The following is a 24720-nucleotide window of genomic DNA, read 5'->3' as shown; positions in this document are numbered from 1 at the left end:
CGCCATGTTTTCAGGCAACAACAACAACACAATATAAACGTTTATTAGGAAACCGCGATTTTAAATGAAACCAGGAGTATACGCGTACGCTCAGCGTGTATACACATAAAACATGTCCCTTCTATTAAAATTTAGAACGTCGCAGATGGCTACAGAAAGTCAATTAAGGACAAAGACGAAACTTGCGGGTTCAGCTTCTTTCCATAAGAGCGCCCGAAGCGCCCCTCGCGGGAATAGCTGCCGGGTGACCATGCGACCACGGTTCGGCTGTTGGCCGATCCAAGTGTGTACTGTGGTGCGTTTGCACATTTTGACGTCGTGCGCTGATCCACCGGTCCGGCTACTCGGCGACCCTAGCTTCGCACTCATCGCAGTGAGTTGAGCCAATTCCGCGTCTTTGTCGAGAACGCCGCCGAAATGCTCCGAAAGCATCCTTCGCCGCCAGCCGGTCGTTTTTTTTTTTTACTAAAGCGTGCGAACTGTCCGTTGCGGCGAGACCGTCGTTTAATTCCAGCGTTCATCAACGCACGTGCCCGTTAATAATTGAGTTTTCACGGACGATGTTAGCGATATTGGAATGTAGCGCTTCACGGAGACATGCATGCGTGTGCACAGGCAGTTGGCATAACCGATAATTTTTTTCTGAGGGGCGGGGGTAGGGGGCACGTTTTCAGTTTGTCCCCCACCCCCTCTTTCCCCCTTCCGGATACGCCTCTGGACACAGGAACGAACGACAGCCACACAACGATTTCTTTCAACAACGAAATATATCGTTCTCAGCTGTGTTGACGTACGTCACAGCTGGGGTACGAGCACGTGATCCTACCCTGTCTCATGTGAAATATACATATATCGCAGGGTGGTTTGTGTTGGCTGGCGCTTTCGGCAATTACTTTTTACAGTCGTTCTTGCGTATTTGGAATTTTTCCGCCCGAGAAGTGTATTGACGCGTGTTTTTTATGACTCATATAGCTAAAAGGGTATAAGCCCAGGCCAACCCGAAATAACATTTCGTTGATGCTGTGCGTTTCGTAGTTCCTTCCTGTGTCCATGTCCCGTTGTTGCCACGCGTTTGATAGCATTTAAGTAAGCTTGAAAACTGCCTCGTCTGCCTGCTGATACGTTACGTTGTCATATACGGGGTGATCATATTTGAGTATTGCGGAATTTTCCAAAATCGCCTTTGCAGATAACAAAATTCCAGTCGTTGAGCTGAATTGTTCAGAGAGGTGGACATTACTTGCACGAAAAATAAAAAAAGAAACTGATATTCAATTTTTAAAAATGCACGTATTAACCTGCTAATAATTAGGTAATTTACGGCGCATATTGCAATTTACCCATTGTAGCCGCTGAGCTTGCAGGGCGTGTCCATTTGGCATGAATATCCAGAATGACACCACTTTGAAGATATGCGCCATCAAACTCGCCGTAAAACTGCACTGTTGTTCAACTTACTTTTTCAACAAAACACTCTTGTATGCATGGGAGCACATAGACAACTGAATTTGCTGAAGGCCGTGTATATGTTAGATATGGCACATAAATGGAAGAGTAGTTCCAATAGGCAAGTGTTCGCTTCGACGCGATTGTAAGGGCGCAGGCTCGCGAGTCACTTCGCAAGCGTATCATCCCCAACGAAAGCCGAACGCCGCGCCAGGGTATGCTTGTGTCAGTTACGAAAGAATCTGTGGGTGCCCGGTGGCGGTGGGTACCTCCCACAGCCGAGGCTGGCGCTCTACCACTGGGCCACGAGCAGCACCAAGGGCGAACACGGTATATCTCAAGAAAAGAACAGGCACGTGACCTAACAACTCGAACGTTATTGCAAACACAGGCGTATTGCAATCGGCGTGACACGCGGAAAGCTCTTCTCGACGAAGACAAGAAAATAAGTAAACAGCCTCCGAAGTTTGGTGGGCAAGATAAAATTACATGTTCAAAAGCACGACCAACGCCGGGTGACACATGCGCGATGGTGGCGAACGGTGTCTTTTTGGTGTCGTCATCTGCATGCGTAATTACATAAGCCCCAATATTCCCGGGTTGGTGGCTGCGGCCACTATCTGTTCACTACATGCATGGAATATGCATGAAATAACGACGCCGTTAGCGAAGGACACTGTTGCTGAAGACCGTTTCCAACAAATGACTGAGGACCTTAACCGGCGGTGTATAAGCGTAGCCTTGAAGAATGATATGCAAACTACTATAGGGTGAGCTTGGCAAGAGAACGAGATTTCGTGATTAGTAGTCTGCTTGCGCAAGGACGCATTTATGTAAGCCAACTGATGGCAGGGGACGCGGACCATGAGAAGAAAATTTGATGAAGGATACAAATGGGATTGGGACACCACTACCAAGTCATGGCCGGCCAGTTTACCGCTATCCCCGGAAGGGTAACTCTACAATCAATGCGTTCTACCTGTGTTAACTAACAAATGCAGAAATACATCTGAAAGGGTTGTTTTAATGAAGAATAATTACCAAAGCGATGCGCAGTTATCTTAGGAAATATCAGTTAAGATTGCACAGCTACCCTAACTCATCACAAGAATTAAGAATAGAAGAATACCGATCTCGAAAAGGGTTGGGCAAAGAAACGCGATGTCTACGATGCTATTCACTGCATGCTTGGAAGTATTCAATTAATCTATTATACTGAGGAGGTGTAGGAGTGAGGATCAACGACGAATAGCTCGCCGACCTGCGTTTTGCAGATGTAATGATAGTATTCAGCAACGCTGGAGGCGACTTGCAACAAATGTTGAGGATGCTAGCCGACAAAGTGTAAGAGTAGGGTTGATGAATGACATGCCGAAGACAAAGACAATGTTCAATAGCCCGGAAAGAGAACTAGAATTTATGATTGGCAGTCAGTCTCTATAATCTCTGCAAGAGTTCGTTTTCTAGGTCTCATAGGAGACCCTGATCGTGCGGTATCATTCGTTTTTTTTCGACACCCGGGGTGACTTCCATTCTTGTTTTCCGTCTTCCCTCCTATTCGTTAACGCACATTTTTTAAAGTGAATAAGAAATCATTTAAAACGACGACGCTTCTATTCTAGCCGGTAATTCGGAATTTATTTGTGTTTGCAATTCGGTCACTTCTTTTATCTTATATGCCCTGCAAACAATTAAATTTGCTGTTTGCGACTTCATCGCTGAACTTGGCGTTTGCTGCAGTTTCAGGCGTTGAATGCAGCACTGATGAACGTTGCTGCATGAACACCTTGCTTTGTATAGTTCAGTAGGAATTAAATAAGAGAAACCGTGCTTCAACGCCTGTCCCATAATTTCCAGGAATTAAGAGGCCATTCTACCAGGAGCACAAGCACGCCATTGCCAACATTGTCGAATTCCGCCATGTTGTCGAATGCGCTGTCTTGTCGGCGCTGATTGGCCCAGGGGCCCGCCACGGCCTCTCTGATTGGTTCAAAATGGCGGAATTTGGCGATGTCCAGAGTAGGCACCCCGGAGCTCCCCCGATGCCTCTGCGAAACCCCTCCTTCTTTCCCTGTTCTGTAACAGCGGCAGGAAAAACCAAACCCATATTAGAAAAAAAGAGTCGCAGTTTCGCCTCAAAGACGAAAGCAACGATTATGATAGCAAATTACTAGATAGCTATACGAATTAAGAATATTATAGTTTTATCAGCCGTGTAAACTTGCAAGCATTCGCTTACTAACTAAATTAACAAGCATGGTGCCACGTATGCCCAAGCAAACATGAACACATCTCGCTCGATGACCACTGCAACTTGCTGTCAAAACGCTAGAGGGAGGAAGTGCGGCAGCAGCAGCGAGCGAATTGGCATTCGCGCTGCGTCTCGAATCAATGCGAACTAAGCGGCGAAAACACAGCGCACACGAAGCTGTCAGCACTCGGCGCTGTGCCCATCGCAGATCGCTTTGGAGGTACGGCCCGCGAGGCCTCGCCATACGCCACCAACAGCCGCCGGAGTATAACGCTCTTTCCCCCTCCCCCTACTCCCTCCGGTGCCTTGCGCGCGACGGAAGACGGCGCGCTTCCTCCCCGCTTTCCTCCCTCGCGCGCGCGAGATTGAGTCGAAATCGCCGGCTCACCCTCGCACGCTTTCACTTGCACATACACCATACGGCGCGCGGCGACGGTGTTTAAATTATGGGGTTTTACGTGCCAAAACCACTTTCTGATTATGAGGCACGCCGTAGTGGAGGGCTCCGGAAATTTCGACCACCTGGGGTTCTTTAACGTGCACCTAAATCTAAGTACACGGGTGTTTTCGCATTTCGCCCCCATCGAAATGCGGCCGCCGTGGCCGGGATTCGATCCCGCGACCTCGTGCTCAGCAGCCTAACACCGTAGCCACTGAGCAACCACGGCGGGTCGCGGCGACGGTGTTATCGCCCTCGGATTTTATACGGAACATCGTAGCGACGGCAGAAATGCGCCTGGAGTGTCCATATAGTTCCTATGGCAACAAATATAAACATTGCATTGGTAATATAGACTAACGCATGACGTTGGCTTGCACGTGTATAGGCTCTCACCTGCGGGCCAGTCACCGCATTATCTCTCTGGTAAATTAACTTTTATTTACCTTTTTCAGTTAAAACGGAACTTTCTCTCGATTTAAGCCGAATATGTTGACCGCTAGCTATAGGTGGTGTCCACATCGCATCCCCCAGTGAATAGTCATCATCATCAGCCCATTTTATGTACACTGCAGGACGAAGGCCTCTCCCTGCGATCTCCAATTACCCCTGTCCTGCCCCAACCGATTCCAACTAGCGCCCGCGAATTTCCTAATTTCATCGCCCCATCTAGTCTTATGCCGTCCTCGACTGCGCTTCCCTTCTCTTGGCACCCATTCCGTAACCCTAGTGGTCCAGCGGTTATCTAACCTGCGCATTACATGACCTGCCCAGCTCCATTTCTTCCTCTGAATGTCAATTAGAATATCGGCTATACCCGTTTGCTCTCTGATCCAAACCGCTCTCTTTCTGTCTCTTAACGTTATACCTATCATTCTTCGTTCCATCGCTCTTCGCGCGGTCCTTAACTTGTTCTAAAGCTTCTTTGTCAGTCTCCAAGTCCCTGCCCCATGTGTCAGCACCGGTAAAATGCACTGATTGTAGGCTTCGCTTTTCAATGATAATGGTAAGCTTCCAGTCAGCAGCTGGCAATGTCTTCCGTGTGCCATCCAATCCATTTTTATGCTTCTATCAATTTACTTCTCATGATCAGTGTTCCCTGTGATTAGTGAAACGTACTCCTTCACTGACTCTAGAGGCTGACTGGCGATCCTGAACTCTTGTTCCCTTGCCCGGGCATTCATCATTGTCTTTGTCTCCCGCATATTAATCTTCAACCCCACTCTTACACTCTCTCTGTTAAGGTCCTCAGCAATTTGTTGTAACTCGTCGGCAGTGTTGCTGAATAGAACAATGCCATCGGCAAACCGAAGGTTGCTGACATACTCGCCGTCGACCTTTACTCCTAAGCCTTCCCAGTTTAATAGCTTGAATACTCCTTCCAAGCACGCAGTGAATATCATTGGAGTGATTGTGTCTCCTTGTCTTACCCCTTTCTTTATAGGTATCTTCCTACTTATCTTGTGTAGAATTAAGGTAGCTGTGGAATCTCTGTGGATATCTCCCAGGGTATTTACGTAAGCGGTCTGTACTCCTTGATTACGTAATGCCTCTATGACTGCTGGTATCTCTACTGAATCAATGGCCTTTTCGTAATCTATGAAAGCCATATAGAGATGCTGATTGTACTCTGCAGATCTCTCGATTACGTGATTGATGACATGGATGTGATCTATTGTAGAGTATCCCTTCCTGAAGCCTGCCTGTTCCCCTGGTTGACTAAAATACAGTGTTGCCCTTGTTCTATTGGAGATTATCTTGGAGAATATTTTATATAATAACGCGAGTAAGCTAATGGGCCTCTAATTTTTCATTTCTTTAACGTCTCCCTTTTTGTGGATCAGTATAATGTTTGCATTCGTCCATGCAGTGTTCTGGGACCCTTGCAGTCGATAGACACTTCGTATAAAGAGCAGCCAGTTTTTCAAGCATTATGTCTCCTCCGTCTTTGATTAAATCGACTGTTATACCATCTTCTCCTGCCGCTTTTCCCCGTTTCATTTCTTGCAAGGCCCTTCTGACCTCATCGCTAGTTATAGGAGGAGTTTCTGTATCCTGTTCATTATTGTTTCGAATGTAGTTATTCTGAGTCCTTTGGGTACTGTACAGGTCAGTGTAGAATTCTTCCTATATATGTCTCCTCCATCTTTGATTAAATCGACTGTTATTCCATCTTCTGCTGCAGCTCTTCCCAGTTTCATCTCTTGCAAGGCCCTTCTGACCTCATCGCTAGTTATAGGAGAAGTTTCTGTATCGTGTTCGTTACTGCTTCAAATGGGAGCCTTCTGACTCCTTTGGGTACTGTACAGGTCAGCATAGAATTCATCCGCTGCTGTTACTGTGCCAGCGAATAATAACCGAAACTAGTCTCGAAGGCCGTGCTTTTGTGTACATAGTGCGCCGGAAGCGACTCCCTGGTCGCCACGTTTCGAACGTTTCGCCCATGACCAGGTACGCTCATAAATATGGCCACAAACATGGCTCGTAAATATGGTCTTCCTTCGATCGAAGTGGCTGCACAGTTACCCCTAAGGATGTTAAAGGATAACTTTTTCTTTACTTTTTTTCTCTAACATCTTTAAATACGCCCGTTTTACTGGGCATGAACCAGCAAATTGATAGCTTGCGTTAGCTTGATTTCACGCGCTCAAGTTAGATGCGAGGCTTCACAGCTATACAGCGGAGAACTCGAAGGCAAGATCAAGATAAACGCCCAATCATATAGCGGGAAAATTTATTCATAGAAGGGTGGCCTTGAGTCCCTTCTTCAGCTACTATTCACAGGGGGAAGGCAAAGGAAAAATATGTAAAAGGTGACTGTGAGGGCACATGGAAGATGTGAAGTATAGACGATGAGCCAGTCTACTCAAAGCATACAGTCGAAACCAGTACTCCTAAATAATAATAATAATAATAATAATAATAATAATAATAATAATAATAATAATAATAATAATCAACCAATCAATCAATCAAGGGTGTTTATTAAAGCGCCCAGGAACAACCTCGTGGGTCTTGTTGCTGGCGCGCTCGGCAAAACAGTACACACACACACACACACACACACACACACACACACACACACACACACACACACACACACACACACACACACACGCACACGCACACGCACGCACACACACACGCGCGCACGCACACGCACACACACGCACGCACGCACACGCGCGCACGCGCACGCACGCACGCACACGCACGCACGCACACGCACGCACACACACACACACACACAATAATAATAATTTCGCGAATGCAGACTTTAACACCATAAAATGTGTACGCGAAGTGAATACAAAGCAAAAGTGGAGAAACAAAGAGGATTACAGAATGACAGAACACACAACAGATATGAGTGTTTTTCTTCAGTTATTGAAATTCCTCTGCAACTCCTTTGAGGAAAATATTAAAGTTAGGCATGGAAATATCCATGCAGGCACTCTGAATTCTGGGGATGCGCGACTCTACGCATCCCCTGATATGTTGTTTTCCCGCACGGCTCGCGTGGCCTGGCGCCCGCGGCGGTCGGAGTGGTGCAAGCGCGGTGCGAGGGATGGCGCGAGTGTCGCGCCGCAGCGGGGTTACTTGGGTGCGGGGAAGACAAGGCGCTCTCTCTTGGATTCAGGACAGCGAGCGGGACGGACGTGCCGTGCCGCGCGTGCGCCGACCCATGCTTCTGCGAGACCGTCTCGCGTGGCCGCCTTGGAATGCGCCACCGTTCGCGTGACAGTACGCGCGAACGACCAGGCGTTGGGATCCAGCATGGGGCGAACATATTCGCTCGCTATCCGGTCGCGGTGAGTCGGACTTCTAGATTTGTCGCGTGCCCATCGGCATGTTTTGTGGATAGCAACTCGGCTAGCTGGCATTGATCTATGAAAGGTGCAATAAATGCCCTTGTGGTTGTTTGCACTACTGTGTTGTCGTTCCTTTGTCCCAAGAGCACGGGAGGAGAACACCACAGAATAGACGCTATATGTCGCCTGCTCGTCAGCACTTATCGTCAGTAGCTTCTTATCAGCGCTGTGACAGAGTGGTGCAGATCAAGTTGCTTCAACTTTAAAGGAGGATTTTGTGGCATACAACATCAAGCGCCTTAGAGGTCAAAATAAATAACATCCAGCTGTCCTTTCTTACACACTGCGTGAAAGGCATGCATCGTGAAGTTAATGTGGAGCGTCCCAATATGAAACCATGCTGCTGAGGAATGATAGTATTTTTAATAGAGGATTGAAAGTATTGAGTGTGGAGTTGACTTGAATAATTTAGATGCTGCGCATAGGAGAGAAATAGGCCTGTAGTTACTCGCAGCTAGCAATACCCCTGACTTAAAGACGGCAACGACCCGCGCTACATTCCAAGCCTTTGAGAACGTGTTTGTCTTTAAAGCAGAATTAAAAATACAAGTAAGCACTGGAACAAGCAAGGCACCGTGCGTCTTAATCAAAGCAGGTGTAATGTCATCAGAACCACGCGAAAAAGGCGGTTTTAAGTGTTTTATGCTCTTAAAGACAAGGTCCTCTGAGACCGACAGACTTGAATCTAAGGAAGGGTGATTGTAAAGCTCACTAACTCCTTCACTGTACCCTTCACCGTACATGGACCCGAAGTGTTGGGCGAAGGCGCCCGCGACATCTGGAGCAGGTTGGCTGTCGACTCTGATTAGGGAGATACCTTGTTTCGTATTGTTGGATGACTGTTCACGAACGTGTCCAGTGGCGTAGCTAGGTCGTCTGGCACCCGGGGCCCATAGGTCTTCTGTAACCTCCCCCCCCACCGGTGTAGTCGAGGAAGGCGAGGATATCGACAATTTCCAGGTGTCTTCAGACGTATATGACACCCCCCCCCCCCCCTACTGGCCCCTTGCACCCGGGGCCCACGGCCCCCCTGCCCCCCCTGTTGCTACGCCACTGAACGTCTCCAAAAAGATTTTGAATTTTTCGAAGTACCAGCCTCCACGTGAGCTATATAGATGGAATGATAACGCTTGCAAAGACGTTTAGAGAGTGCCCTGTACATTTTAAAATCTATATGCCAGTGTTCCTGATTTGCACTCTGTACCTTCCTGTGAGCACGACCTCTAAGCTTTAAAGCTTTTTTTTTTTCAGTTCAACAGAAAACAAGTGGGGAAATTTAGAGCGTTTAGCACCTTTTAGTGGTATAAACTACTTCATTCCATCATGAAGAGCATTCGTGGATGCCGTGACTTGCTCATTAACATCTCTTAGTTCTACTACTGAAGACCAGTCCGCATTATTAGGATAGTGGTAAAGACCCACGTAATCTCCGCTTGACAAATTAAAAGAGCGAGGTGTTGCTGTATCCCTTAATCCCCTGCTACTAGGTATCACGAATTGTAAGGAAATATGAAGCGGGGGGGGGGCGATATTTATCTGGCTTGACAAGAGGGAAATCGCCACAAGACACATTCACAGCTTCTGCGTCACTAAGGAATAATAATAATAATAATAATAATAATAATAATAATAATAATAATAATAATAATAATAATAATAATAATAATAATTATTATAATAATTATTATTATTATTATTATTATTATTATTATTATTATTATTATTATTATTATTATTATTATTATTATTATTATTGACACTTTGTAGAGGATACAGAGAGGCTCAGGCCCATCAAAGCCAACAGGAGGCTTGAAGGACTGGGCCTGGCAGTTTACGGCAGAGGTAACAATATGGGCAACAACAAACAGAACATTGATTGAAAGGAACAATAGGTTCAGCTGAAGAAATAGAAAAACAAAGCAATCACAAAACCAGTACCAAGGACAGCAGTGCTAACTCCAAGGAAAGAAAACTCAATATATATAATATCATACTTCTAAGCACAACTGTAAGAGAATGCAACAATCAACACAATGTTTTCAAATATGTTTTTAGGTTTCGCATAGAGGTTCCATCAAAAAGTTATTTTGGTAACCCATTAAAAATGTCCGGCACATAAGCTTCTTGCCTTTCCATACCTTGTTAAGCTCCGCGGTACATGAAATAGAATGGTTTTTCGCAACTTCCGGTTAGCGTCATACTTAACTAAAAAGTCTGAATTCTAAAAGTGGCGATGAACAACAGTTTGTACGAAGAGAGAATGGAATGAAGGAATAAGACGTAAGAACCGGAAAATGTCCGCCCTGGATGGGATATGACAATTATACGCAATGCTCTTTAACATGTTTTTTTAAGATGCTTTCAATTCGGCAATGCCAATGGGAAGGACATGACGCAAATAAGGTGATTCCGTATCTAAGAACACTATACGCAAAGGCATAAATTATAGTTTTCTTCGCATACATTGGAGCCAAAGATCTGATATTAAATAGTAACCATGAAACCTACCGTAGCCTGGCACAAACGTAAGCCTAAGTGGTCATGCCATGATAAACTGCTATCGAAAACCACCCCGAGATATTTGTACGAATTTACATATTCAACGGGTTCGCAACGACAAGAGAGAGAATCATGATCATGTAAAAATACTTGTGTGTCTATAAGGGCTGTCTGTAGCGGATTTCTAAAACATATTATTTTGGTTTTCTGTGTGTTCACTGAAATGCCGTTCTCAGCGAACCATTTCATTACATGATTTACGTTTTCCTGCAACACATTAACTGCTGTCTCGTAGTTTATATGTCTGTGAGCAAAGCAGTGTCGTCCACGTACTGAAATGTTAAATACTTAGAAGTTATTAAGCTCAAGTCATTTGTAAATATATTTAAGAGTAGTGCAGATAGAATGGATCCCTGTGGTATACACCAGCCTTCACAGGTAGCTTGCTACTATATTCTGATTGATTGTTTAAACTAACAATTTGAGAACGACCGCTCAAAAATTTCTTGAGAATGGCAAACAAGGGACGTCGAAAGCCTAGTAAGTAAAGATTTTCTAAAGAAACACTATGGTTAACCGTATCAAAAGCTTTCTTAACAACTAAAATGAGAGCGCAGCTAAACGAGTTTTCCTCAAACGCTGCGCACAACGGGTCTGCAAATTTCTCCACAAGATGTATGGTGCCCCTTCCTGGAATAAAACCGTATTGGTGGTTTCAAAGGAAAGCAAATTTATTTAAGAGGGACATCATGCATTCAAATAGAAATTTCTCCAGTATTTGGGAAAGGATTGGCAAAACAGAGATCGGTCGATTGTTCTCAACTGTGTTCTTCTGACCTCCCTTGAACAGTCGTCTTACAATAGCTGTCTTCAAATTTTATGGCAAGACGGCATGTTCTAAGAAATAGTTAATCAGAAAGAGCACAACGTCCGCAAGAGCGTCCTTTGATAAATAATAATAATAATAATAATAATAATAATAATAATAATAATAATAATAATAATAATAATAATAATAATAATAATAATAACAATAATAATAATAATAATATCTTTATTGCCATAACACATATACAGCATTATAATCAGGCCTGTCAAAGCCTACAAGGGCTTGTGGGACATGGCCCTGCAGAATTGGCATGGCAATACATTGAAATAGGAAAACAATCACATATCAAAGAAAATAATGACGCTGTTACATAAAGCGCGCGACACTACATTTGACTGCGCAAATTTATTGCAGCAGTGCCTAGAGTTCAAGCTTACATAAAACGAACAAAACATACAACACAACATGCAAGAATTCGAATCTTGGAAGCAATTTCCTCATAAGTGTTACCTGAGATGAGAAGGCAAAGCAATGTGAATATGGAACATGTTTAGCCTACAGAGCACGTATCATCTTTTTCAGTGATCTTTTCGAAGTTGCTGTGAAAATGCCCTCTGGTAGATTGTTAAACAGATTAGGAACGTACACACATCGCCGGGCCTCACCGTATTTAACAGGGATAAGCGGGCTAGTTGGTGGTCGTTAATGGAATGCATCATGTAACCGCACTGAAAAACAAGGGACAAGGAAGGAACACACAAGACAGGCGCGCCTGTCTTGTGTGTTCCTTTCTTGTCCCTTGTTTTTCAGTGCGGTTACATGATGCATTCCTCACCGTATCTCGTTGCGGAACGAGGCACAGTGAAACGCAAGCCCGAACGGAGCATGCGCACAGGTTTATGCTCAACTTTGAAATCCGAGTTCCAAAAATGACGTAATACCACTGTTTCAACAAACAATGAGCGGAACGTCGGAAAACTTACGGCGGTAAATATGTTTCGAGAAGAAAGCAGAGGCGAATTATACGCTACACTTTGGAGCATGTTTTTTAAAAGAGCGTCCATGATAATAATAATAATAATAATAATAATAATAATAATAATAATAATAATAATAATAATAACAACAACAATTGATGTAATTTGTCCAGGAAAACAGGAAAAACACCGAGGACTGGGTGCGGGTGCACAAAAAAAAAAAAAGAAGTAATATATATATATATATATATATATATATAATATGCAGATCCCGCGCACAGCGGGAATTGATGTAAGCGAGGCTCTCTTGGCTGTTTTATTTGACTGACGATAATTAGCGGTGATTAGTGGTTGACGGCAAATGTCTACTTTCTTCGACGTTTAGTCGAATACGAGAGTGGCGAGTTGATGCTAAGCGTTACTTTGTGAGCATCACTGGTGTTTGTTTGCGTGGTACACGGAGCACTCAGCGGATACCTGTTTGCTTGAGACGTTGTTGTGCGCCGTTGTTCATAACCTATGATAGGGTTGAGCATTGTCATTGCCTCACATGGCACATCGCATCGCGGCAGTATAATATTTAAATACAATCGGCGTATGGCGCTGTACGTGCCAAAATCACAATCGGCTTATAACGCGTGCTGTAGCGGCGGACCCCGGGTTAATTTAGACACCGTGGTGTCCTTTATTGTATCCCTAAATCTAAGCGCACGAGCTTTTTTTTTTTTATTTCGCCCCCGTCGGAATGAGCCTGCCGCGTTCGGTATCAAACCCGCAACCACGAGCAATGCCATAGCCGCAAGGATACCGCAGCGGGCACAGAAGTGTTGAATTGACGTGCGACCGCTTCCGCATTGTTGCCTAGACCCTACGGTGCACTTCAATGCGGCTGCCGTTTCTGCACGTCCTGTGTGAATTGTCCGCTTGACAAATTTGCAGTGTGCTTATTTTTCCGAAATGACAGAAACATAGTGTACCGTACCTTCATCATACCGTACTGGTGAAGCAGCGCACTGACACGGACACAGTGAAGGCACACAAGAAAAGACGACACTCGCCGCACTCGCAACTATTTTATTTCAGAACACATACTTCATATTTATATACCTGCGCACCCTCAGGCGTCAAAGAAAATCAAGGCAAGACTAAAGGCATTTTTTAAAAATCATTTGCCCGCGCACACGCGGGCGTCAAAGATATGGCACCTATCTATCATGGTGTGCAGTCCTATCGTATTTGTTGCAACCATAACCATTTTGATTACACAATTTTATTATTTTTTTATTTTAGTGTACTTCCAGAAAGGCAACCTCACCATGGCTTAGATGTACAGATGGCTGACTGATACAACCCTCTCCCCTCTTGTGAATATGAAAGGCTTCGATTATTTCCCTGGTTAGCTGATCCTTATGGTGCGATAAAACTGAGGTATCATTGTAAAGCGGCCAGCACCCATGTTGTGAGCAGTGTCCTTTAATGTGCGAATGAATGTTCCCCCCAGTGACATTTTGTGCTCCAAAAGTCTTGTGTTTACACACCGACCTGTTTGGCCGATGTGTACTTTTCCACACGATATGGGCAAACAGTAGACTACGGATGACCTGCACTCGACAAGTTTTTCTTTATGCTTGACCGTGCACTTACGACCATTTACTTTTATTTTTGTTGAAACTCTACGATCCAGTCCGGCACATATTTTTCCGAGTTTGTTCGGTGCTGAAAAAATTACTCGTAGACCATATCTGCCACCTACGTTTTTTTTTTTTTTTTTTTTTTTTTTTTAAAGTTATGCGCAATTTTGTGTGCATATGGTATTGACACTTTTTTTTTGCTGACAATCTCTTTTCTGTTGCGCTCTTTCTGATAGCCATTGCGCACATAACGAATCAACATATAGGCTGATGTACACAGTACATGTTTTTCATATCCTGCATTCTTTAGTCTTATAACTTGTTGGCTGAAAGTCTCCTTTATTTTTTCCGGGCAAGACTTAGTTAAGGCCGCCCTCAGGCACGAGAAAGCTGTGGCACTTTTTAAGGTTTTTGAGTGTCCCGAATTATAGCTAAGCAAGGGTTTTTCTGATCGTGGATTGTATGACCAGCAAACGTGGTCCGGTGTGGTAGTAAACGCCTAATCTAAAAACTGTAGCTTGCCATTCTTCGGCAACTCAACAGTGAAAGCCATGGTGAGGTTGCCTTTTTGGAAGTTCACTAAAAGAAAAAAAGAACAAAAATATTCTGTAATAAGAATGGTCGTTAGGGTTGCAACAAATACGATAGGATTGCACACCATGATAGATAGGTGTCATATCTATGACGCCCGAGTATGCGCGGGAAAATGATTTTTTAAAAAATGCCTTTAGTCTTGCCTTGATTTTCTTTGACGCCTGAGGGTGCGCAGGTATATAAATATGAAGTATGCTTTCTGAAATAAAATAACCCGCCGTGGTTGCTCAGTGGCTATGGTGTTAGGCTGCTGAGCACGAGGTCGCGGGATCGAATCCCGGCCACGGCGGCCGCATTTCGATGGGGGCGAAATGCGAAAACACCCGTGTACTTAAATTTAGGTGCACGGTAAAGAACCCCAGGTGGTCAAAATTTCCGGAGTCCCCCACTACGGCGTGCCTCATAATCAGAAAGTGGTTTTGGCACGTAAAACCCCATATATTATTATTATTATTATTAAATAAAATAGTTGCGAGTGCGGCGAGTGTCGTCTTTTCTAGTGTGTCCTCACTGTGTCCGTGTCAGTGCGCCGCTTCACCAGTAAGGTATCATGATTACTCACCAACTAGCCCAACTTTCCACTTTACCGTACCTTCAATTCGCCCGCAACCGCCTGTAGTGTAGCGTTTCCTCGCCTTCTCACGTCGCCTTTTCCCTCTCCCGCCCTCTCCCCTATGTATGGAAACTGCGAGCGAAGAGTGGCAAGGCTGTTTTTCACTCGTTTGCGTCGGTTGCACCCATTCTTTGCCTCCTCTCGACCATTCTATCATTCTGTCTACTTTCCTTCTTGACTTGCACGTTAGTAAGCGCTGCAGTTGCTGCTATGCTTTTCGGGGGGTCACGGATAATTACAGTTGCCTTGAGATCAAAAATAAGTTCTAGTGTTTTACGTGCCAGAACCACGATATGATTATGAGGCACGCCGTATTGGAGTCTCTGGATTAACTCTGACTACATTTTTTTAACGTGCACCCAATGCACGGTACAAGAGCGTTTTAGAGCGCAGCTCCCGTTCCTGCGTCAAGCCTCTGCTTCGGCGGCGCCGGCGGCGTGATCGACAGAACGAGCACAGCGAAAAATGAAAGAGCGAACGTGGAGCGGGAGATGAAAGACGCGAGCCGCGAACGGCGGAGACTAATGAGAGCGGCCCCTTCGGTGACGTGCGCGCGGGAAACCGGTGTCATGTGGACCCACCCGACCGCTCGATGCGTACTCGTATCTGGTATCAGCCGGACCGCTCATTTCGTACTATATCGTCTGCTCGCGTCAGCTCTTGCTCGCTCTTGTTTGGTTCGGTCATGTTCGCGCTTCTTTAGATTGTCATGGTTTGCGATTGTTTTGTAATATGATTGTATGTGCGACGCGAATTGTGTAGTATTTTCTGGAAGCCACGCGGCATCAGCGATTACACTGGAACATTCGACGAGTCGTGTATAAAAAGCCGATACGATTGACCCGCAGATCAGACTTTCGACCATTGCTGACTCAGCTGCATGTCCCTCTCAAACTATTCGCATCAATATATCGCCAAATGAAAACACGTATAGAGCTGCCCTAAGATTTCGCATTAGGGAGTGTCGTAATCGTCGGTGAATTTTTCTGCTTTCCGCCCCCATCGAAATGTGGCCCCCGTGGCCGGGATTCGATCCCGCAACCTCGGACTTAGCAGCGTAACACCAAAACCATTACACCGCCACTACGGGTCAGCTGTCAAGGGGCTAATGTGGCGATGTACAGGGAGCTCCAGAGGGCTTCGTGCACATGCGATACGATGGAAAGGTCCGACCGAAATTCTCGCGTTGCCTTTCCTCTCTGCCACGCTCCCTTCATGTATGCAAACGCTCTGAAGCACCCGCCGATTTGACGTGCAAGACAGCCACAGTAGTAGCAGCAGTAGCAGTGGAAAACTTGAAAGAAGAGGCAAAGAAAGCTTCACTTTAATATATAAAAATACAAAAACAAGAAAGAAACTGTAATATATAGCTACATAATGAACAAGGATACTATAACAATAACTTTCTTGACAGACGGAGAACAAGTACGGAAGGAGAGAGAAAGTATGAGAAGTCATGGAAGGAACGCGACTAAAAAAGAAAGTCTCAAGAGAATGTTCGACGCTAGGAACAGAAAGAAGACAACACTTCTTGAAAGATATCAAGATGAAGAAAATGTCAGCTATGCAGAATTTGCATTCTGCGGAGAGGCGAGTGTCCGCTGAAAGAGGTACGAACGTGGAAAGGGTCTACGTTCCCTGGTAGTCTTTCTGCGGAACCCGCAGTGAAACAGAAGCTAGTAGATCCTAACATGTAGTAATTCCATGAATGATTTTGTATCAAATGAGGACGTCGGTGCGACTATATGTGTACGTCTGCAGCGAAGTGACGGAAGTGTAGGATAATTATTCGAATTTCAAAAGTTGTTGGTGCGCGAGGTCCGAAAACGATGTTTACATATGCACCTGAACTTTTTTCGGTACACGCTAAATTAGTATGCTGTTTGAACTGATTGTGCCATTCCACAATAGTGAGGCGTATTCGAGTAATGGGAGGCATATGAATGTTAACAATTTGAGGAAGGGGGTGTGGGTACGGAAATCTCTTGTAAGTCTGCAGACGGAGCCGATCGTGCGCAGGCCTCAGTTACAGTAACAGTAATAATATTAACAATCAATCAATCAGTCAATCAAATATATATTAGAGGGTCCAGGAACAGCTAAATAGCCTTCGTACTGGTGCATTTAAAAAGCTATACTCAAGGCAAAATGTACAGAGAAGACAAAAGGGATCGACAAAACAATGTGAGGTAAGGAAACAAGGGAACAGACAGCGAGGAAGCCTGCGAGTTCAAGTGAGTTAACATTACAACATGATTATCTACACATATACAAAGCACAAGCAATGAATTCTCAAATATGGTAATATGGGCAGAATGCTTATCACATTTTTTTAGTCGAGCCACGGAACAGTCTCTAATGCAACAAGGCCGCGCAGAAAGTGCGGAATGCTGCCTGGTATATTTTTGCGGTACGGAAAATTGTACATGATCAAGAACCTTCGGGCAACGTATAGTGCCACGAACCCCTTATAGAGGAACAAAGAGTCTCATTCAGTACATCTTGATTTTGGAGGTGTGAGTTGAGGTATATACGTGAGGGCTGTAGGGCTGGGACTATGGTCGCCAGCACGGCAAAAACGATATACTGGAGAATAGATATCAGTTTATTCCGAACGCGTTTAGTGAGGTCAGAACTCGATTTCCACGTTCCGCCCCAAACTACAGAGGCATACTCTAATAGTGGACAGCACACATTAGAATAGAGTTTCAGAAAGTCAGCAGGCGAGAGGAAGTCATGCGAAACACGACAAACGCAGAGGATATCATATTGACCGCAAATAAACACGGGGACTGCGGGAGAGAACACATAAACAACACGGGCGGTAAAAAAAAAAAAAAAATATCGCCCGTGTTTTTCTGTTCCCTCCCGCTGTCCCCATCTTTATTTGCGGTCAATATGATATGCAGTAAACACCAACTAGGCCAAACATAAGTTCTTCTGAAACACAGAGGAAGAGCGGGAAGTGCAGGTTGTTTCGCATATTTAGTGTGCGAAAAGAAGCATAGAGCTTTGTCGAAGTACACATCAACCTCTTTCATTTCATCGACCCTGGGCAATGGAGCATCCTGAAGGATGTACGAAAAATTGCTCATGTTGTGTTTTCCATATATAACTTAATACCATAGCATTGTCTTTGCACCAGTTTGAGAGTGAAAAAAAAAAAAAAGGTATTTTCGGAGGTCAAAGCAGTCGCGAACACTGTTGACAGTCTTAAATAGCCTTAAGTCGTCAGCGTATAGAAGAAATGAAGAGTGTTGAATTGCTGACGAAATGTCATTTATGAACAGTAGGCAGAGAAGATGGTCAAGAGCGCATCCTTGGGTGACCCCAAAGAGAAGAGCGCTCTTTCCATTAATGCCAACGAAGCACGATCTATTGGTTGGGTAATTATATACCAGGACAGTGATGGAAGGAGGTATACGTCCATTTGCGGGAGGTTTGTAATGGGGAGCTCATGGCAAACTACATCAAATGCTTCACTTAGGTCAAAGTAAGGAGTGTCTAATTGGCCCCTACTATGCATGGGCCATAGTAAATGTGACGAAGGCTGTTTATTTAATAAATGAAAATCAAATAATAATAATAATAATAATAATAATAATAATAATAATAATAATTTATTGTTCCTAAGAGCAACACTGAGGTCTCTGTGCTAAAAATGTAAGACAACTACGACAAGAAGTTATGGGATAAAAATGAAATGAGAAAACAAAAACAAGAAAGGACTGGAGGCAGTAACGTGGAAGGGTCTGTTTCCGTGGTAGTCTTCTGCAGAATTTGCAGTGAAACAGAAGATAGTAGACCCGTACATGCAATAATCGATGATGAATTCCGGGGTTTCACGGGCCAAAACCACAATCTGATTATAAGGTACGCCGTAGTGGGGGACTCCGGATTCATTTTGACCACCAGGGGATCTTTAAAGGGCATGTAATAATTCCATTAATGATTTTGTACGAAAAGAGGACGTCGGTACGACTACGTCTGCAGCTGAGTGATGGAAGTGTAGGGTGATTATTCAGAATTGAAAAGCTGTTGGTGCGTGAGGCGAAAAAAATTAAAAAATAAAATAAAGAGATGCTTATATCTACTCATTAACGTTTTCTGCACATGCTCAATAAAAATATTATTTGCTTTGATTGTGCAATTCCACGATACTGAGACATATTCAAGTAAAGGGAGACAGATGGATGCCTGAAATTTGAGGAAGGAAAGTGGGAACGTTAATCTGTGGTAACTATGCAGACGGAACCGAGCGCGCGCAATAATGTTTAATTATTTCATTAATTTTAATACTCTCAGGACCAGAGGGTATTGCAGAGAGGAGTGTTCTAACAATAAATCGTTAATCGCAACTTTAAAGGCGGCAGGGTCTTTGATTGCAGCGACGGAGGTGGAAAGGTGGTTCCAACCACTGCTTGTTTGCGGCAAAAGAGAGGCATGGCGAGGGTTAGTGCGACATGAAGGAATTTTAGCCTTGAGTTTCTGATTGACCCGCGAGGACACGTAATCTGGAGGGAGAAAAAGATAATTTTTAAGTGTTGAGTTAGTTTTGAAAAAAAAAAAAATGTGATAGAGGTTCAAGCGGAAGCACTTGCGGCGTGACCGAAGTGTCGGTACACCTAACTCAGCTTTCATTGAAGAAACGCTGGCGTAGCGAGAGTAGTCAGAGAGCTCATATCGGGCAGCGCGGTTATGAACGGATTCAAGGGGGGTGATCAATGCGGAGCTAGATGGGTCTCAAATAGAGCAAGCATATTATAATTTTTACCTAAGTAGTGTTGCGTACAACTTATTCTTTAAATCGGAGGGAACGGAGGAAAAATTTTGGCGTAGAAATCCAAGCATGCGATTAGCGTTGTTAATTGTGTGTTCAAAGTGTATATTCCATGAGAAGTTGTGAGTCACATGTACGCCAAGATAGCGGTAACTAGTAACGGGAGTTAAAGCGGAGTTATTAAGGTATAAGCGAAGTTGCCATTATCTTTATTGTGATGCATTACTCTCACGACCTTACATTTTGAAGTATTTAGCTTCATAAGCCGCTTGTCGCACCAGTTAGAAATAGCGTCAATGTCGGATTGCAAGATAGAAACGTCCTGTGGGTTATTAATTACACGATAAAGCACACAATCGTCGGCAAAAAGTTTAATGCGAGAGCTAATGCCTACAGGTAAGCCATTAATATAAATAAGAAATAGTAATAGGCCCAAAACCGATCCTTCTGGGACGCCTGAAGTAACAGGAACAGTAGGGAGTCAAATCATTAGCGTGAACGTACTGTAAGCGGTTGGTGAGAAAGCATTGAATCCAGTCTAGGATATCATGATCTATATTGAGTTTCCTCCTTTTTTAGGAGGATAAGGTTGTGTGACACGGTGTCGTAATCTAAAGAGATGAAGATGCAATGGCTTACCAAATTTTTGTCAAAAGCTCCAAAACGATCGTTAGTAAAAAAGAGTGAGTTTCACGAGAGAAGTGCTTCCTGAAACCGTGTTGACAAGGAGAAAAAAACGTATTTGATTCAAGGAAAGATACCAAGTTTGAATAAATTATGTGTTCGTGAAGCTACTAAGAATTATTGTACCAATATAAATCAAAGCCTGGACTGACGAAAAGCTGCTTTCACAGCCCCGTCATATTGATAATGAGCACTTCTGTCGATCGCGAATGTACCCTATCCATGGCTTCAAGCGCAATGACAAACTACACTTATTTAAAGGTATTCATAATAGGGCGCACGTAAAATCGTTGTAAGTACCAGATTGGGCACAGAATACGTTCAGGGGTCTTACAGTGCGCTTGAGGGAAGCATCAACATTGTAGTGACGCGCCAGCTGAAAGCGGCTAGGAGGACGCCACAGCGATTCGCTTCAAATTTCGCGGGTTTTCTCTCTTTTTTTTTTTTTTTAAACGTGCAGAGAAGATCCGCACAAGAGACAGCGCGCCGCAAGCAACCGAATCTGATGCTTTAGAACGTGCTCTGATATTCAGATTTGTCACATCAACTATAAATAAAAACATAAAAACGATCGTTTCCTCTACAATAGCGAAACTGAAACCAATGCCCCAAAAGGTTGGCTTTCCTGTTGGCTTCGACTTGACTTTTTGTTTAGCTGGCGCGTTCGTCTTGTCGTCTGTACTGCCGTTTTGCAGTGCGGGAACGACGGATGAAGGAAAGATTGCTTTATCGCTGCTATGGGCTGCTATCTTGTTGCTCTAGCTGTACGAGGCTGATTACGCAGAATCTTATGTGCAGCTGACTTTGCGTTGGTGTAAGTATTTGTCTCCCACAGAACGTTTCCATACGTGCGATAGAATGAGGTCTTATGCCAGAAGCACCCAAAAACGTGCCTAATTATTAAGAAATAATACATTATCAATAATCAGAAGTGCTTCAAAAGTGTGCGCAGCAAATAATTACCACTTAGTCACGTTAGTTTTAGCAATTTTGATCGGTGGAAATTATGAGGTTTCGGTTTCTTATATTCCATACGTGGGCACTGCAAAAAGGAACGTTTATGGCGAAACGAAAAAGGAGGGAGGGGTTTGAGAGGTGAGTTAGTGACGTCACATAAAGTGACATAGAAGCTGAACGATTACATTGACAGTGTATTTCGAATGCACCCAAAAGCGCCTGGGCCCTGGCGTCGCTCTTTGCTGTGGCGGTGACTCGGGAGCTTGGAGATTTTCCGGTGCCCCTGTTGGATAACCGCATTTTCCCAGCTGGTTGCATCCCCACCGTTCGTACTAGCGTGTGCGTGCGGGGACGTTGGTCATCATTCAGTTGTCATGGGACGGACGAGTCACCACTGAGATGGATACGACGGACTTGCATCTGCAGCTTTCACGATTGTCGCTACTGGCGTAAGTTTTGTTCGCGGGAGCAGAAATGAGCCCGTGAAGGCTTTGCAAGTGTTTTTCCGAGCCGTGTGGCCCACAAACGCGGAGCTTGTTTACAAACGAGATTTAGTGGTTGGGAACTTCTGCTTTTCGCTGGCCGCCGTAATTGACTTAAAGCGATGCTGAGAATTTTGTTTTCATAACAGTCGCTGCGTCGTCGCATGCGACATCTGAAATCGCTTTGTTTGCGGAGCACGCCTTCAGTGTCCCGACGGAAGGAACTCGCAGAGGAATTCCGCGGTCTGTGTTCTCGTTTTGTGGTGTTATGCACTTCGCGCGTGAGCGCGCTTCCTGTTTTCGCCTCTTTAGAACATCGCGAGGTGTTCTCGCCACGATAAGGAAGCTGCGAAGACGTGCGTAAATAAAGCTCATTTACATGTGACAATTCCATTGAGAGACCCGCGTTACGTTTTGGTCTGCGATTCAGCTGGGGGCGTACGTCTTTTGTATTCGTCTGTCCAAAACACCTTACGGCAAGGCGGTGGAGGGAAAGCCTGAACTAATAGCGATATATGCCGTTGGCTGGAAGGGTAAAGTTCTCGAATTGATAAAGGCCTGTGCTCGTAAACCAGCTTACGACTTGACACACGCTGAATTTTTTCAGGCTCTTTTTGTTTTTCTTTTTGTCGCTGCCGCTTCGGTAAAGTGGAGACCCCATCCCCGTTTTCCTTAACCAGTGCTTCCTGTGGAAATGCGTATGGAACGTTGACAGCGGCGTGTTGAACGGTCCAATAAATAGTACGAGTCGCGACGTTACAACGCAGCGCATAAATTCGGCAGCATAGTGACCGGCCCTGCGCAAATCCCCGCAGTTGACATGCGCGCAGTTTCGAGGACACGAACATGTGCTCCCTGTCATGTCTTAACTCGTTCGTATACGTGACATCACCAGCATTAGTACATTTTTCATCGGCGTGGTCTATGTCCGCTGCACGATAAAAGCTGCTCCCAACGATTTTCACTTTCCTCGGTCTTGCATCCGCCGAATCCATCGTGTGCCGGCAAAGTTCCTGTCATACCGCCTAATCGTCTGTCACTAGTGACTGCACATCACTTCACTTTTGGTGACCGTTATGTTGCACTTGTAGGCCACCAGGTGGCTTCTCAATACATGGCATTGCCTTCCTAAGTCTGCTTGTTCACCGTAAGTTCAGTGAAATATGAGGCACAAACGTTTGGCCTCTAAATCCATACAACTCTCTTCCTATCTGTTTATGTTGCACCTATGATTTTTCCTTTGAGAGATAGGGACTCTGAATGAATCCTGAAGAGGTTTGCCTGACAACGTGCCTAACATGCTATTCAGATGAGAAAGGAAATGATACACACAGTGCAAATCACAGACACAACATACAAACTAAATTAAAGGTGCTTCAGAGCACTCCGAGCTCGGAAATTCGTCATATAGTGGCAGCTGTGTACCACTCTACAATGAGCATGCAGCTACAAGAATTTTTTTGAACTGATGCCATAATACTGGAGTGGCAGGCACTTAATCATTTACTATGCTGCTACCACCATTTGTCCCTCGCATTAGCTAACCCTCCCCACAGGCGCTCTCTCTTCCTCGCTGCATAACTCTCACCCAAGTCCATGAAATGTGGCGAAAGGTATGGGTCACACCGATTCCCCAGAAAAAAATGTTCCTCCATTGTCCGCCCCTAATCACCCTCTGCATGATGCCAACTGAATGGCAATTTCACGGAAGGATTAGTGACTCGCAATGGGTAAACCCGTGTCCCTTCTCGAAACACACAGCCAGCTCTTGTCACAGTGCTGTTGTCCTCTGCCAAGTGACCAATTCGAAACTTTTACCCTACTGAGGTCGCATGCAGAACCCTGTATTTGTCATGGTGTGTAAAGCAACCAGGAAAGTCTGGAGAACAGTACAGGATTGTTTTTTTTTTTAATTTGTGCTTCCCTGCTATGTGCAGTGCTGCCGTTTTCGCCATTGATGATCATCTCGGTATTCTGCACACGATGTATGTGTATACTTAAATACTGTTCAAAAAGCAGGGGCGGTTTTTCAGTCCTTTAATGTGACTGACTGAGACAAGTGTCTATGTCACAAAGGTTCAAAGAGCAGACATCAGACTATCGTGCCTTGAGCTACGCTATGTACTTGCTCCATTGACCAGTGCTGTGTATGCGTCCGACACAGTTTACGACATTGCAATGCATTGCACAACTTTTTGCTTGGTTCTTAGCTGCTTTATAGTACATTGCTGCACACTTAGCCGAATAGCTTGTCCTCGCATTAAACTGCACTTGCAAATAGAATGGTTAAGGGGTCCCACGACATCTTAAGAAACACTTGGAAGATGTCCGAGGCCATCCCCTAAAGAACGTTATTGGAGATAGTTCTTTTGATTGGTTCCATGTAAGTGAAGTTATTGGCAACCAGACATTGCCCCGCTGACTTTGCAACTGTCTCTCCCATTTTTTCCACTCATTGTGAACTTGACACTCTGCTAGTGCAGAACAATGCCTCTGATGCCCCTCACACTTAAGTTTTTCACGGATGCACAGATACCATAGAGTTCCAGTTCATGAGCTTGTAATATATGCAGATAGAGCACAAAGATCAGGAATAAGACTTCAGTTTAATTCATCACTATCAGAGGGCACCACCATCTAGGCAGTGAATATAGCAACACATCAGC

At 44.6% G+C, this 24720-nt stretch overlaps 1 protein-coding gene across 3 annotated transcripts in view; it reads left to right on the top strand.

Moving 5' to 3' along the window:
• Nucleotides 1-235: 235 nt before the first annotated feature.
• Nucleotides 236-24720, top strand: part of LOC126517969 (deubiquitinating protein VCPIP1-like) — an 84235-nt gene continuing 59750 nt past the window's right edge. For 2 of the 3 annotated variants that reach the window (XM_050167795.2, XM_050167794.3), the window contains exon 1: nucleotides 21776-22021. The gene's annotated coding sequence lies outside the window, so the exon portion shown is untranslated. Of the gene's footprint in view, nucleotides 374-21775; nucleotides 22022-24720 lie in introns of those variants that run through there. The other variant, XM_055064423.2, reaches the window with a different exon arrangement.

This window comes from Dermacentor andersoni, chromosome 11 (genome assembly GCF_023375885.2).
Source record: "Dermacentor andersoni chromosome 11, qqDerAnde1_hic_scaffold, whole genome shotgun sequence".
NCBI lineage: Eukaryota > Metazoa > Arthropoda > Arachnida > Ixodida > Ixodidae > Dermacentor > Dermacentor andersoni.
Note: the sequence above shows the minus strand (reverse complement) of the source record. Positions and strands in the feature narration are given on the sequence as shown.